Here is a 13,849-nt window from a genome sequence, read left to right on the forward strand (position 1 = left end):
AGCTGAGAGCTGGTAACCACACTGCAGCAGCTGGGCAGCAGGTCCTTCCTGAAGATGACACGGGCAGCGCCTTTCCATGTCCGCCACAGGCCCTTTGTCTGCGTGATCCAACTTTGCCATCAGAACAGAACCCTGAGGTGCTTTTGCAGATGAGGCAGCAGGCTCAGAGAGGTTAAGTCACTTGCCCAAGGTCACACAGATCGCATGCTGCCGGACATCTTCCTGGCTGCAGGGCCCAAGTTCATAACCGTCATCGCACTGCCTCTCAGGCTGAGTAGTAGGATTTTAAAGATGAAATTGAGGGGAGCAGACACCATGCTCTGTCTGACCGCCCGGCTCCCTCCTGGGAAAGGGCTTATTGTGTTCTGGGTTTCCCTTTCCACAGGTTGGCCAGCCGGTGAGTCCACCTTTCTTCCTGTGCCACGGCTTCATTCGACAGTGAAGCTGGGATCCTGGCTCCTCCCTGCCAGGGTGACTTCTAGGACAGATGGCACATGGGTCTTTATCTTCTCTCTTGGTTCCAGACCTTGAGAAGGAGCGAAAGGCAGTCATTCAGGCCCTCCTTGGTACCAAGATGTGGGGTTTGCTGCGACCACTGGGAAACATGAGGCCAAAACCATGAGAAACGATCCTGAGACGAAACCCCCAGGGCAGCCAGGGCAGGCAGCACATTGACAGGCTCTTCTCCTGCCCCTCCAGATAACCGGCTGCTTATTTCAGCGTGTGTATTGTTCTAGTGATGGAAGGAGGTTGTGTCTGGGGAGAAGGGTGTCACGTAAAACTTGGTCCGAGTTGCCCCTCTGGCCTGGGCTGTGGTGAGCCCAGTAGTTGCCTGGGAGCCCGAGTTCACCCATCCTGCTCGGGGTTCCCAGCATGTGAGTCCTAGAAGGACGCCAGCTCTTCCCGTCACCTCCCGCCCCCTCTTCCCCACCTCCCGCCCCACTAACTGCTGGGCCAGGCATGGGCCTGGCTCAACCAGTTGGAGGCTTCGGATTCTGGGAGAACGGAGCGAAGATTCAGGGACAGTTCAGGGCCCATCCGGTGGCCTTGGTGCCGGCAGCAGCAGCCGCCTGCCCAGCTGTGGTTCCGGCTGCGCCGCCAGCCTCAGCTCCTGCCGTTCTCATTGATTCTGGAAGCTTCCGACATCCCTCCATTCCCATGCTTTCCTGTTTGAGATGCCTAAATCCATTTAGCTCTTGCAACCAGGAGCCCTGCTGTCTGAAAGCAAAAGCGTTGCAGCGTCTGCCAGCACCCCCGGAAGGCACTGGGCGCACGCGCCTGGAATCCTCTAAGCCCAGCGGCTCGCGGTAGTAAGTTCCCTCTTGAGAGAGGCAAACAAGCACAGTCGGAGGCCTCCTTGACCCGAATGGTACCTCGATTTTGTGCAGATTCAACAAACGTGTTAGATAAAAGTCAGCTGCCGCTGTTGTTCTGTTGTTACTGTTGGTCGTGGCCATGACAGTAATTTGGGATCCGTTTAAAGCAAAGCACTTGGATTCTTAGCCCAGCCCCATGTTTGGTTTCCAGGCTGAAAATGAAACATCCTTCAGAGGGAAATGAAAGGGTAGGTCTGTCCTTGGCACAATCAGCCTCATTTTACGCAGTGAGCTGGGACAGCGCTCCAGTGAGTTCGGGACTGGCTCCATCCCAAACGCCAGAGGACCCAGGCTTTTGAGATGTGTGGACGCGCCGTTTTCTTAAAGGAGAGAAAGTGGGGGGAATAGGAAGTGAAATTCCAGATCTGTTTTGGCCCCCAGATCATTAGTTGTAATAAAAGCCGGAATTTTTCATACAGGGAGGGGGATGGTGAGGGGGAGAGCAGCGATACGACCTCTGAGGTCGCAGGTCGAGGGTGCGAAGGAAATGAGACACAGAGTCACTGGGGCCTGACAACTTCCAGTGAGGTGTCATCACCAGAAGCGCCATCCATGGGGAACTAGAAGTGGGGGGCAGGCACCCCAAAGCTGTACCTGTCCTTCCTCCCCAAGCTCAGCTCCAGCCTGGGTCAGGGCAGGATCCCAGGCTCGGCTGCCCACCAGCTTCCCCCTTCCCTCTCTAGGGGGACCTTCCCCCTGCCCACAGTCTCACTGCCCAGATAAGGGACTTGCCCCAGGTCACAAGCTATAAGGTAGAGGAGGTACGGTTTCACCCCAGAGCTGTGCGCACCAAAGCTTTGCCACTTCTGGGGCTCGGGCCCTTCCCTCCAGATGCATGCAGTCCAGTGGGGGTCACAAGGCCCTCAGGAAAGAACAGACAAAGGCTATGGGGAATTGAGAAAAGGGTCCTGGGTATCAAGGAGGGCTTCCTGGAGGTGGTGGCGTTTGAAATGAGCCTGGAAGGACAGGTGGATTTTGAGCAAGAGGTGCTGGGGTTGTGAACATCTGTGGGAAACCTGCAGGCTGGTCCAGAAAACTGGGACAGGAGCTGCCCTCACTGAGAGCCTGGCTCACCCAGCACCTCCTACCAGAGGCCGAGTCCCACAGCTGGAATTCAAAAAGCCGTGCCTTCCCCCTACCCTAGGAGAGAGGTAGGGTAGCAGGGAAGCCCAGTGTCCAGTGCCCCGTAGAGTAGGGAGGCCATCTGAATCGGGGATCCATGGACCCCAGGGGTCTCTCCCAGCTCCAGAGCCCCATGACAGGCAAGTTGACTTCATTGGCAAACTTGCACCAGATGGGGGGGAAGGTCTACAGCCTCCATCAAAGGGGGCCAGGACCCAGAAGGTTCTACAACGCTGGGATGAGAGAAGGGCCCCAGACACTTCGGAGCATCTCCCACTAAAGAGAAAACACAGCTATTGAGCAGAAGGGTTCACTCTCACACTTAGGAAAGCTGGAGGTCGGGAATTGCGAATCCCTTAGTCACCAAGCACTTTCACATGGTCTTCAGAAGCTCTGGGAGGGGACACCACCCCCAGCAGCAGGGGCTCTTCAAGCCTGCGTGGGGCTTCTCCCCTCTTTCCAGAGGAGCCTTGGCCGCGATGAACAACAGGCCCTCTCAGGCCTGACACAACCTTTCTTCCCATAAAATTTCTGGCTGAAAATACCTTCGTCTTTAAGGCCTGCCTCTCCCAGTGGAGCCAGGCTCCCTCTGACAAGTCTGCCAGCTGCGTGGTTAGTTTGTATCGATTCTGCTCTGTGCAGGGAGAGGGCGGGGGTGGGGGGGGCACCATTCATCTGCCCCCAGGCCGGTGGGCCTGCGATGGGGAGGGTCAGTCTGGCAGGACTGGAAATCTTCGGTGACCAAAGGCTGCTCACACCTGCCAGGGGGACAGAACAAGCCGAGGGGGAGAAGAGGGCCGCCCGGCCCAGGGGCTTGGGAAGAAGGGTGGTCCAGAGCCCCCAGGGACCGGGTAGAGGACCCACAGCTCACCTCCCCCAGGGGACAAGAGCTCTCAATGTCAAAATGTGGACAGAGGACAAAATACCCAAGATGGGCTGAGGCTGTCACACAAGGACTGAAGTATTAGGACTATAGGAGCTCCAGGCGGTTTACCTTTAGCCTAAAGTGGCCTCCTCCTCGTCTTCCCGTCCAGCCGGACTTCAGCCTCCTGGGATGCATTGAATCATTGGTCCCAATTCCTCCCCTCCCTACAGCAGTGTGTCCTCACCCCTTGCTGTGGCCTCCCAGTGGGCGAAGTGCACTTCCTCCACCCCTTGACCCTGGGCGTGGCCTTGGGACTGGCTTGAGCCCGTGAAGATAAGCAGATTCGCCACGAGCAGTGGCTAGCGTTGTGCGCGCACAGCAGGGCTTGCCTCTTGCGCTCAGGTGACGCACCTTGCAAAGAGCTGCCCCAGAATGAATACGGATAGAGCAGACCTGGATCTACCCAGCAGCCAGGAGCAGTCGGCCAACGGAGCCAGCCCAGATCAGCCGGTCCGGAGCCGCTTCCTCGCTGTGCCCCTTACTACCTCTCCATCAGCTTGGGCAGGACATCCTGTGCCTCACCTGGAATGTGGGCCTAATAATAGCATCTCCCAGATTAGTTAAGGGAACACCAGCACCCGCACAAACCCCAAAACGTCAGTGATATAATAGAAATTTATTTCTCGTTCATAGTTCTAGTTATCTACCACTTTATTTAAAAAAAAAAAAAAAAAAACTTTGAAAACTGTGGCTTACGACAGCAACCATTTTATTAAACCTCATGACTTCGGGGGCCAGGGATTCAGGCAAAGCTTGGCTGGGGGAGTTTGTGTTCCATGTGGCATTGACTGAGATCACTGGTGGCTGAGCTTATCTGGAGGGTTCAAGGTGGCTTCACTTGCCAGCCATCTGGTGCCTTGGCATAGACACCAGAAGCCTGGCCTCTACTGGTCCTCTCCCTCTCCCTGGGGTCTCTCCAGCAGGGTAGACCCTCTTCACACAGCAGCTCAGCCCCGAGAGCCTGTGCTCCAAGAAACAGGATTGGGGCCAGAAATAGACATGGTATCATTTCCACTGTATTCTGTTGGTTGAAGCAGTTAGCAGGCCCACTCATTTCAGGGGAGGGAACATAGACCCCTCCTTTCAATGGGAAAAGTTCACAGAATGTGTGACCATCTTTAATCTACTACATTCGTGAAAAGTGCAGTCAGCAGCCAGGAAGAGCTCTGTTCCAAACAGTGACTCAGGGACCCAGACCAGGAGGGTCTCTGCTCCATACACTGACTCAGGGACCCAGGCTTAAAGGCACTCTGTCATTTTCTACATGTAGCTTCCAAGGTTGCCCTGGTGTCAACGTCCAGCTGGCAGATCCTGGCAAAGAGAAAGCAGGGAGTTGACACAGGAGGATTTTATGAGCCAGCCCTGGAAGTGGCATCTATCACTTCCACGCATGTTCCATGGCCTGAATTCAGCACATGGTTCCACCAAACTGCAAAGGAAGCTGGGAAATGTCCTCCAGCTATGTGCCTGGGAGGAAAGGGAGACAGGCTTGGCCAGCCCACTGGTCTCCCTCTCAAGGTTATATGAGGAGTAAATGGCCCAGTACATGGAAAGGGTGCCTGGCACCCTCTCAACAGCCCTGCACGGCCCTCCTCCACGCCTCTGAACGCATCACAACGTGTGCAGGATTCACATCGCTGGTTTGCATCACCCTGTGGTTTCCTTGGACATGGTGGTATCTGCCAACCCCCCCAGCATCTTCAAAGGGAAACATCTCCCTGTGCGTGGGCAGCTGTAGGTGTCCATGCCGTGTATCTCATGGCTCCCCCGCCCCGGCCATGCTGAGGGGACCAAGAGTGGCTAGGCCCTTACTGGTCACTGGCCCACAACGGGACCTGGTGTAAGAAGCTTTGCCTAGATAGGCTGGACCAACCAGAGAGCCGAACTGAGAATGACACAGGGAGAGAGGGTCACGAGGTGGAGCGAGGGCCTGGAAAGGGCCAGGAGCACGCTGGGACGATGAGGAATCAGAAACTGCGAGAAAGCAAAAACCCAGAGCTACAGAGAAAAGCTCTAGAGAAGACAGTAAAGAAGCAGGTGGGTAGCAGGAGCTCTGATGAGATGCAGGATGAGAAGCAGAGACCAGGAGACACACCTGAGACATGCTCAGAGCAGCTCAGCGTGAGGACCCGGCTCCCGTCTCTGAGAAGCCGTCTTACATCCTGCCTTACATCCTTACAAGGAGCCCCAAAAGATCCCTTGGTCTTTACTAATGAGAACAGTGAACAGGGTATGGTTGTGGCTGGAGGCAATCATCATTCTGGGTCAGGGGTCAGCAAACTTTCTGTAAAGAGCCTGATCGTAAATATTTACAGCTTTGCTCATCCCTGTTGAAGTTGCCATCATCGTGCAGAAGCAACCGTGGACAATATGTGATGTGGCTGTGTGCCAATAAAACTTTATAGACACTGAAATTGTACTTCATTACATTGTCACATGTCCAGAAATACTATTTTTCTTTTAATTGTTTTTTTACTACTGTATTTAAAAACGTAAAGCAATTCTTAGCTCACGAGCTATACAAAAACAGGCTTTCGGCCCATGGACCATAGTTTGCTGACCCTGTTCTTGGTTCATAAGGGCCGAGGATGCCATTCTGTTTGGTCACCAACACCTGAAATGCCTTCCCGGGTCTGCGGAGGCCTCCCCCTTCCACTGTCAAAGCTGACCACGGCGGATGTGCCCCAGATGTGCCCCAGATGTGCCCTCAGCCCATCAGTGGCACCCACCCCGACCTTGACCAGAGGCGAGCGGTGAGGACCTTGCGGAATCAGTCATGGTGACGGGTGATGGCTCCCCGGGCACAGTGGTAGTCAGAGCCCCCACGGCATCTTGTGCCCAGTGGCAGTGCGGCGTCTTCACTAACCCATCCTGTTGGCTTTGGTTCTTCCCTAACCCATCCTGTTGGCTTTGGTTCTTCCCTCCTGGCTTCAGGGGCTCTGAGCTGGGTCCTCAGCCTCCTCTGGAGAGTCTGTGAGCCCTGCACCCTTCTAATGAATCCCTGTTCTGCTTAAATCAGCTAGAAACGAGTTCTATTGCTTACAAATAAGAACACTGTTAGTTGTTGGAATTTCTCTTCGTGATTTTCTCTAGTGAATTCCCAGGGCAATAAAACGTGCTACAAAGTTCTTTTTTAATAAGTTTTTTAAAAGTTATTATGTAAATAATACATGTTCATTATTTTTAAAGGCAAGAAATAGAAAATATCACAAAGAAGAAATAAAAATTCCTCATAAGCATGACACTCAGAAAGCAGCACAGTTACTGTGGGGATGCAAACCCTTCCAGATACAGATACAGATTTTTTTCTTAACAAATATCAGGTTGTACTACTATAGGCCATAGTGTAACTGGCTCTTTTACTCACGAGCGTCCTGTGAGCATCTTTAAACATTAATAAGCATACGTTTCTGTCTTTTCAAATACCTAGTGTTCCATCACATGCGTGCCCCCCAGTTCACTCCACCAATCCCCCATTAGTGGACACATAGGTTGTTTTCAGTTTTTCATTAATAGAGACAATGCTTGGATAAGATGATGTGGGCTGAATTATGTCCCCCCCTCCCCAAATTCATGTGTTGAAATCCTAACCCTCAATACCTTAGGCTGTTTGGAGACAGGGCCTTTAAAGAGGTAATTAGGTAAAATGAGGTCACATGGATGGGCTCTAATTCAATGCAAGTGCTGTCCTTATAAAGGGGAGATTGGGACACAAACAACACAGGTTGATGGAGGACCATGTGAGGACACAGCAAGGAAGTGGCCGTCTGCAAGCCAAGGATAGAGGCCTCAGGAGGTACCAATCCTGCCCACACCTTGATCTTGGACTTCTGGCCTCCAGAACTGTGAGAAAATGAATTTGTGTTATTAAAGCCACCCAGTCTATGGTTCTTTGTTGTGGCAGTCCTAGCACAAAAATATAGTATCCTTTAAACCTTTGAGTACGTTTTAATTTTTTCTTAGGCTGGAATCACAAAGACAGGATTACTAAATCAAAGGGTGTACACTTTTTAAAGACTTTTTATTTTGAAATCATGATGACTCAGAGGAAGTTGCAGAAATAGCAGAGAGAGTCCTGTGTACCCTTCCCCCGAGATTCCCACAATGGTGGCACCTTACATAATTACACTACAATATCCAAACCAGGAAATGGGCTTCAGTACAATGCTGTTAAATAAACTACAGGCTTCATTCAGTATAGTGGCAGGTCTCGTATGTCTTTCCATAGATTGATTCCTCAGTATTTTATTTTTTATTTTATTGTAAATGTTATTTTCCATTTCATTTCTTTTTTGTTTGTTTCTGGAATAAGGAAAGTGAGTATTCTGACATCGTTTCCAGAATCTTGCTAAATTCACTTATGAATTCTGGTAGTTTGTTGTAAATTCTGTTGGAATTTCAGTGTGTATGGTGATATCCTCTATAACTAATGACAAGTGTGCACTTTTTTCCTTCACTCCTTATATATTATTTTTTTTCTTGCTCTACTGCCTTGTTAGAATTGCCAGTACAATGTAGAATAAAAGTGATAGTAATGGGAAACTTCGTTTCACTTCCAGTCTCAGGATTGGGGTTAGGGGAAGTGGAAGTTTCTGTAATCTACCATTAAGTATGCTGTTTGCTGTAGATTTTTAATATATATCATTTATCAAGTTAAGGACGTCCCCTTCTATTTCTAGTTTGCTAAGAGCTTTCTTTTCGTGGGTGGTATCGAATTCCATCAAATCATTTTTTAGCATCAATGAAGATGATCATGTATTTTTTTCCTTTATTATATTGTGATTGACTTTTGAACGTTACGCCAACCTTGCATTCCTAAAATAAATTCTACTTGGTTTTGATATTGTTTTATTTGATACAGTAATATTTTGTAAAGCATTTTTGCATCTATTTTCTTGAAAATAATTGATCCATAATATTCCTTCATTGTAATGTCCTTGTCAGGATTTAGTATTAAGGTTATGGAAGCCTCATAAAATGACTTGGAAGTATCCCTTCTTTCTGTACTCTCTGGGAGATTTTGTGTAAAACTGGGGTTATTTCTTCCTTAAATGTTTAGTAGAGGGGGCTTCCCTGGTGGCGCAGTGGTTGAGAGTCCGCCTGCCGATGCAGGGGACGTGGGTTCGTGCCCCGGTCCGGGAAGATCCCACGTGCCGCGGAGCGGCTGGGCCCATGGGCCATGGCTGCTGGGCCTGTGCGTCCGGAGCCTGTGCTCCGCAACAGGAGAGGCCACAACAGTGAGAGGCCCGCGTACCGCAAAAAAAAAAAAATGTTTAGTAGAATTCACCAGTGAAGCCATATGAAATTTCTTTGTCAGAGAGTTTTAATTTTGGATTTAATTTCTTTAATAGATAGGTATTTTTCTTGTGATAGTTTTGATAAGTTGTGTTTTTAAAATATTTTGTCTGTTTCATTCACTTTTCAAATTTATCTGCATAAAGCTATTCCTGATATCTTCCCCAAATCAGTTTCAACATTAGATCTCCATTATGATCACAATAGGTTTCTGTGCGATTATCAATATTACTCCATAATACCCCTATCATAGCACTCACAAGTTATATCTGCATGGTCTGTGCATGTGTCTATCTTTGTCCCCTTCTTCCCCCGCACTGAGCCGTGAGCTGCCCCCTGCCTAGAGCAGGGACCAGATGGAACTCCCTGACTAGACAGGACACATCACAGGCACTGCTGAACTGGGGCCAAAGTGAATGATTGCACTTCAGCATTTCAGGGGCAGCCCCCCACTGCTGCTGAAGCAATTGACTGCTATTGAATGAGTCTCAGACGTCTTTGAAATGAAGCTTTCAAATGTTGTTTGCATTGAAATATCTAACGGCTCCCCAGGTCCACCGAGCCGGAGAAAGTCATTGATAGATTAGTCTGAATGAAGATTAATCAATAATTTATGCTGATGGTTTTCCTCCTGCAGCAGGGAGACCTGTTTTGATATGATTTGACAGGGTCAAGCACACCTTGCTTTAATGAAACCTGATACAGAAAATTAAAAGGAAAAGAAAATGCCCAGCAACCCACCAACGATTGTTTACCCAAGATGGACTCGATCTACAACTGATGAAGAGGGCTGGAGAAGCAGATGGGGATGTGGACAAAAGTCCAGACTCAGCAGATGCTCCTGCGTGGCTGCCCCGTTGGAGCAACGGCAAATGTAAATACGCTTATTGGCATCTTCTCATAATGTGGCCTTTAGGAGGCAAGCCGTTTGCACACAGTGATGGATGACTTTGCTGGCAGGAGTGAACGCCACGTCTAGAAACCAATATCACTTAGTCCTCCCTTGGAGGAGCCAGAATGCTGAAACGGGCATCCTCAGGGCAGAGTCATCAAAAGGAACATGTAGAAATTGATGATCGTCTTCCCAGCAGAAGGGAGACAGTCCTGAAACCTGGTGGAGAAGCGTCATCAGGGTGAGCTTTGGGGTGGGACTTTCCAAGTTTTCTACCCTCCAAGCTCAGCAGGATCTCCTCGCTTTTTGTTTCGTTCTGTTAGAGAGATCCCAGTGGAATCTTCCAGTTTTCAACCGTATCCTCCCTGTCCTCTGGACGTGGGTGTGAACCTTTGAGGAGGTAGGCCTAGGGTAAACTCAAGTAACTGTCCAATTCAGAATGGTATCTCCACCAGGGGACACTGAGGTTTGTTGCTCCATCAGGCTAGTCACCCAACGCCCTCTCCCCAGTGGACATCTTCTCACTCAGGGGTCCTCGGTCCCACCGAACATTTGCTAGACATGGCCAGCCGTGTCTCAGAGCCTGAAGTGGTTAAGCCCCAGGTGGCAAATGAGTAGCACACAGACCTGCCTCCTCACTGCCTTGTCCATGGCAGACATTACCAATCCATCCCTGCATGTTCTCTTGATGGAGAGGAAGTGGGAAGCCTGAAGCCCAGCCCTGCCCGCCCATGCAAACTAGAGGAAGTTCCAGGTAGACAGGGAAGGGCAGGAAGTGGAGAAATGCAGAGGAGAGGTAGGAGGGGAGCACATGTGTCCCCGTGCCCCCTCTCCAGACTTTGGCCCAAAGGGATGCTACATTGGTCCAGAGGAAAACTGGGAGCAGCGAGGTTTCTGTCCAAGTTCACATTTGAGACTCTGGGAGAAGATCACTTCCCAGGCTGCCCGCAGCCAACCTGGGAAACCTGGCCCCTGCAGCTCCCCTATGGCCTGGATGGCTTGCAGCGACCCCACATGCCTGGAAGCAGCTGACAGTCTGTGGGACCAGCTCACAGTCTGTGGAACCAGCTCGCAAAGCAGTTAGGATCCTGCAGCCGAGGCTGTGGTGGTTGATAAGAGGCCAGGGGTCACTTGGAGCACACGGGGGAGACACAGAGGGGCTGGGAAGGGGGACTGGGCCAGCCAGAGAGCAAGCACCCCAGGGCCCAGCCAAGAGGGACCACCGGGACCTGAAGCCTCACCCGTAGTGCTCAGTCCTGAGGGCTCCTGGGCAGCCACTCCCAGCAGAGAGTGGCGAGGATGGACTGCTGTGCACCCACAGACCCCTGCCCTCAGCCTCCATCCCATTTCCTGCACTACAAGCAGCCAGGTTGGGAAGGAGTAGGGCCGTGTGGTACTCGGAAAGTTCGTTTGCCCAAAGCGACTGGTTGGTTGGATGAGGTTGGGTCTATCCGACTGGAACTCCCGATTCCCACTCACGGAGTGAGCAGAGAAGTGTCTCAGTTTCCGTACAGCGGGCAGAGGAGGCCAAATAGGAGGTCCAACCAGCAGCTCGCCCAGCTCCGGCTCCCAGGCAACTCGTGCAGCTGACCTTGCACATGTCCCTGGAGCCCCAGCTGGTGTCCCCGGGCTCAGACTCTGCGGTGGTCGGCAGGCTTCCAAGCACTGCTCGTCCTCTCCCGGCACAGCCCTGCTCGTTTCTGCAGGCCCAGCATCTGTCCCACCTTATTCGGAGGCAGCACTCCGAGGTGACTTCGGGAGCCCCCAACCCAGGCCAGACACACGTCTGCTGTCTTGGAAGGGCTGTCATTGGAGGCGCCCCCTTCCCCTGAACAAGGGATGGACACAAGACCCTCACCAAGCCAGCTGAGCCCCGCTCCCTGGGATGCTGACCCCCGAGCTGAGCTGAGTGATCCGAGGGCTGGACGCCGGCTGGAGCCTCTTCTCCCTCAGAGCCAAGAAGAGCCTGGCCTCGCTCCTGTTCCCCTTGCCCCCGAGCTGCCTCCCACCTGCCCTTTCCGCCACCGACTTCTTCACCTTCGCTTTGTAGTTTTCAGTTTAATTTTTCTTATTGTAGCAAAATATACATAACATGAGATTTACCATTTTAACCATTTTTTTTAATTTTTTATTTTATTTATTTATTTTTGGCTGTGTTGGGTCTTCGTTGCTGCGTGTGGGCTTTCTCTGGTTGCAGTGAGTGGGGGCTACTATTCATTGCAGCGCGTGGGCTTCTCATTGCGGTGGCTTCTCTTGTTGCAGAGCACGGGCTCTAGGCACATGGGCTTCAGCAGTTGTGGCACGCGGGCTTCAGTAGTTGTGGCTCACGGGCTCTAGAGCGCAGGCTCAGTAGTTATGGCGCACGGGCTTAGTTGCTCTGCGGCATGTGGGATCTTCCCGGACCAGGGCTCGAACCCGTGTCCCCTGCATTGGTAGGAGAATTCTTAATCACTGTACCACCAGGAAGCCCAATTTTAACCATTTTTAAGTGCACAGTTCAGTGGCATTAAGTACATTCACGGTGCTGTGCAACCGTTACCACGATACATCCACAGAACTTTCCATCTTCCCAAACTGAAACTCTGCCCCCATGAAACACTAATTCCCCATCCCCCTCCCCCCAGCCCCTGCACCCACCATTCTACTTCCTGTCTCTGAGAATTGGGCCGCTCTCGATACCCCACATCAGTGAAATCACACAGTATTTGTCCTTTTGTGTCTGGCTTATTTCACTTACATAATGTCTTTAAGGTTCATCCATGCTGCAGCTTGTGTTGGGATTTCCTTCCTCTTTAAGACTGAGTAACATTCCGTTGTGTGGACGGACCACGTTTTGTTTATCTGTCATCCGTCAAGGGACATTTACGTTGTGTCCGCCTCTTGGCTGCTGTGAATAATGCTGCTGTGAACACGGGTGGACAAACATCTGTTCAAGTCCCTGTTTTCGATTCTTTTGAGAACATACCCAGGATGGAAGGACTGGATCAAGTGGCAGTTCTATGTTTAATTTTTTGACGGCCCCTCCATAGCGGCTGCACCATCTTACATTCCCACCAGCAGCGCACAAGGGTCCGTAGCTGTCCACACCCTCACCATACCTGCTGTATTCTGGCTTTTTGATCATTGCCGTCCTGGTGGGTGTGAGACGTTTACTGCTGCTTTTGATTCTGGGAGCCCCATTTCCTTCCACAAATCCTTCTTTATTCTTCCTGATATTAGCCAGAGTCACTTTCTGTTGCTTAGATCCCAATAACCCTGACTGATCCAGGAGGGGAGACTGTCACGTGTGTCCGAACCACGGGGCCACGAGAAGCTCATGGAGCCAGCCCCCTCTCTGCTGCAGTAGGACCTCCAGCCCCCTCTCCGCTGCAGTAGGACCTCCTGTGTGCAGGGCCCTGGGGGAGCGGGGAGGGGCTACGCCCATGCTCTGAGGGCTCCCCTGCTCGACAGGAGTACAAGGCTATTTGGAGGATGAGCTGTGTGCCTGGAAAACACACACCCCACTCCCTTCAATCTGAATATCCAGGGTTGGGAACCTGAATGTACGGTAGCGTTGAGAACCACGGACCACAAAGAGGCTGCAGTGGCTGGCCCGGAGGGTGTGGCTGAGGGAGGGCAGACGAGGCTGGGGGATGTGCACAGGTAGAAGCAGCATCCCAGATGATGCCCCCACAGACGACGGAGCACAGAGGGGCCGGAGCACAGCTGGGCAGCCCAGAACGAGAGAAGGTAGTCCCCAGGTCACCCAGACGCCGACCGTGACCCAGCCGCCACTCCCTGGCCTGGGTCTCCGGGAAAGTCACTTCCTCTGAGTTTCACAGCCCTCGTCTGCTAAGTGATAATAAAACATCCCGTCCCAGCCAGAGCAGCTGGAACCTGGGCGCGGTGGGCTGCCGCGGGGAGCTAGGCCAGCAGCGGCTCCCAGAGGTTTCCTTTCCGGGTCCTGGGACTCCGTCCCAGGCGGGGCTTGGGGCCCAGCTGTGCCCTGAGAGGAGGAGGCCACGGCAACCGTCTGGCCCAGGCGGCTCTGGCCCTGTTGTACCTTGTGCTGCTGTGTCTCCCGCTGAAGTGGGTTGAATGGTGGCCGCCCCCCGCCACAAAGACGTGTCCACCCGGAACCTCAGCTCAACCTTATTTGGAATAAGAGTCTTTCCAGCTGTAATTAAAGTAAGGATCTTGAGATCATCGTGAATTAGGGTGGGCCCTAAACCCACTGACAGGTGTCCTTATAGGAAGGAG

The 13,849-nt window shown here is 51.9% G+C and overlaps 1 protein-coding gene across 1 annotated transcript in view; it reads left to right on the plus strand.

The window, feature by feature from the left end:
* The window catches only part of RAPGEF1 (Rap guanine nucleotide exchange factor 1), a 233,375-nt gene that overhangs the window by 4,536 nt on the left and 214,990 nt on the right, over positions 1-13,849 (plus strand). The window lies entirely within an intron of this gene.

The sequence above is a fragment of the Aethalodelphis obliquidens genome, unplaced genomic scaffold (assembly GCF_003676395.1).
Source record: "Aethalodelphis obliquidens isolate GAN/ISIS:26980383/991018 unplaced genomic scaffold, ASM367639v1 scaffold7, whole genome shotgun sequence".
Lineage (NCBI taxonomy): Eukaryota > Metazoa > Chordata > Mammalia > Artiodactyla > Delphinidae > Aethalodelphis > Aethalodelphis obliquidens.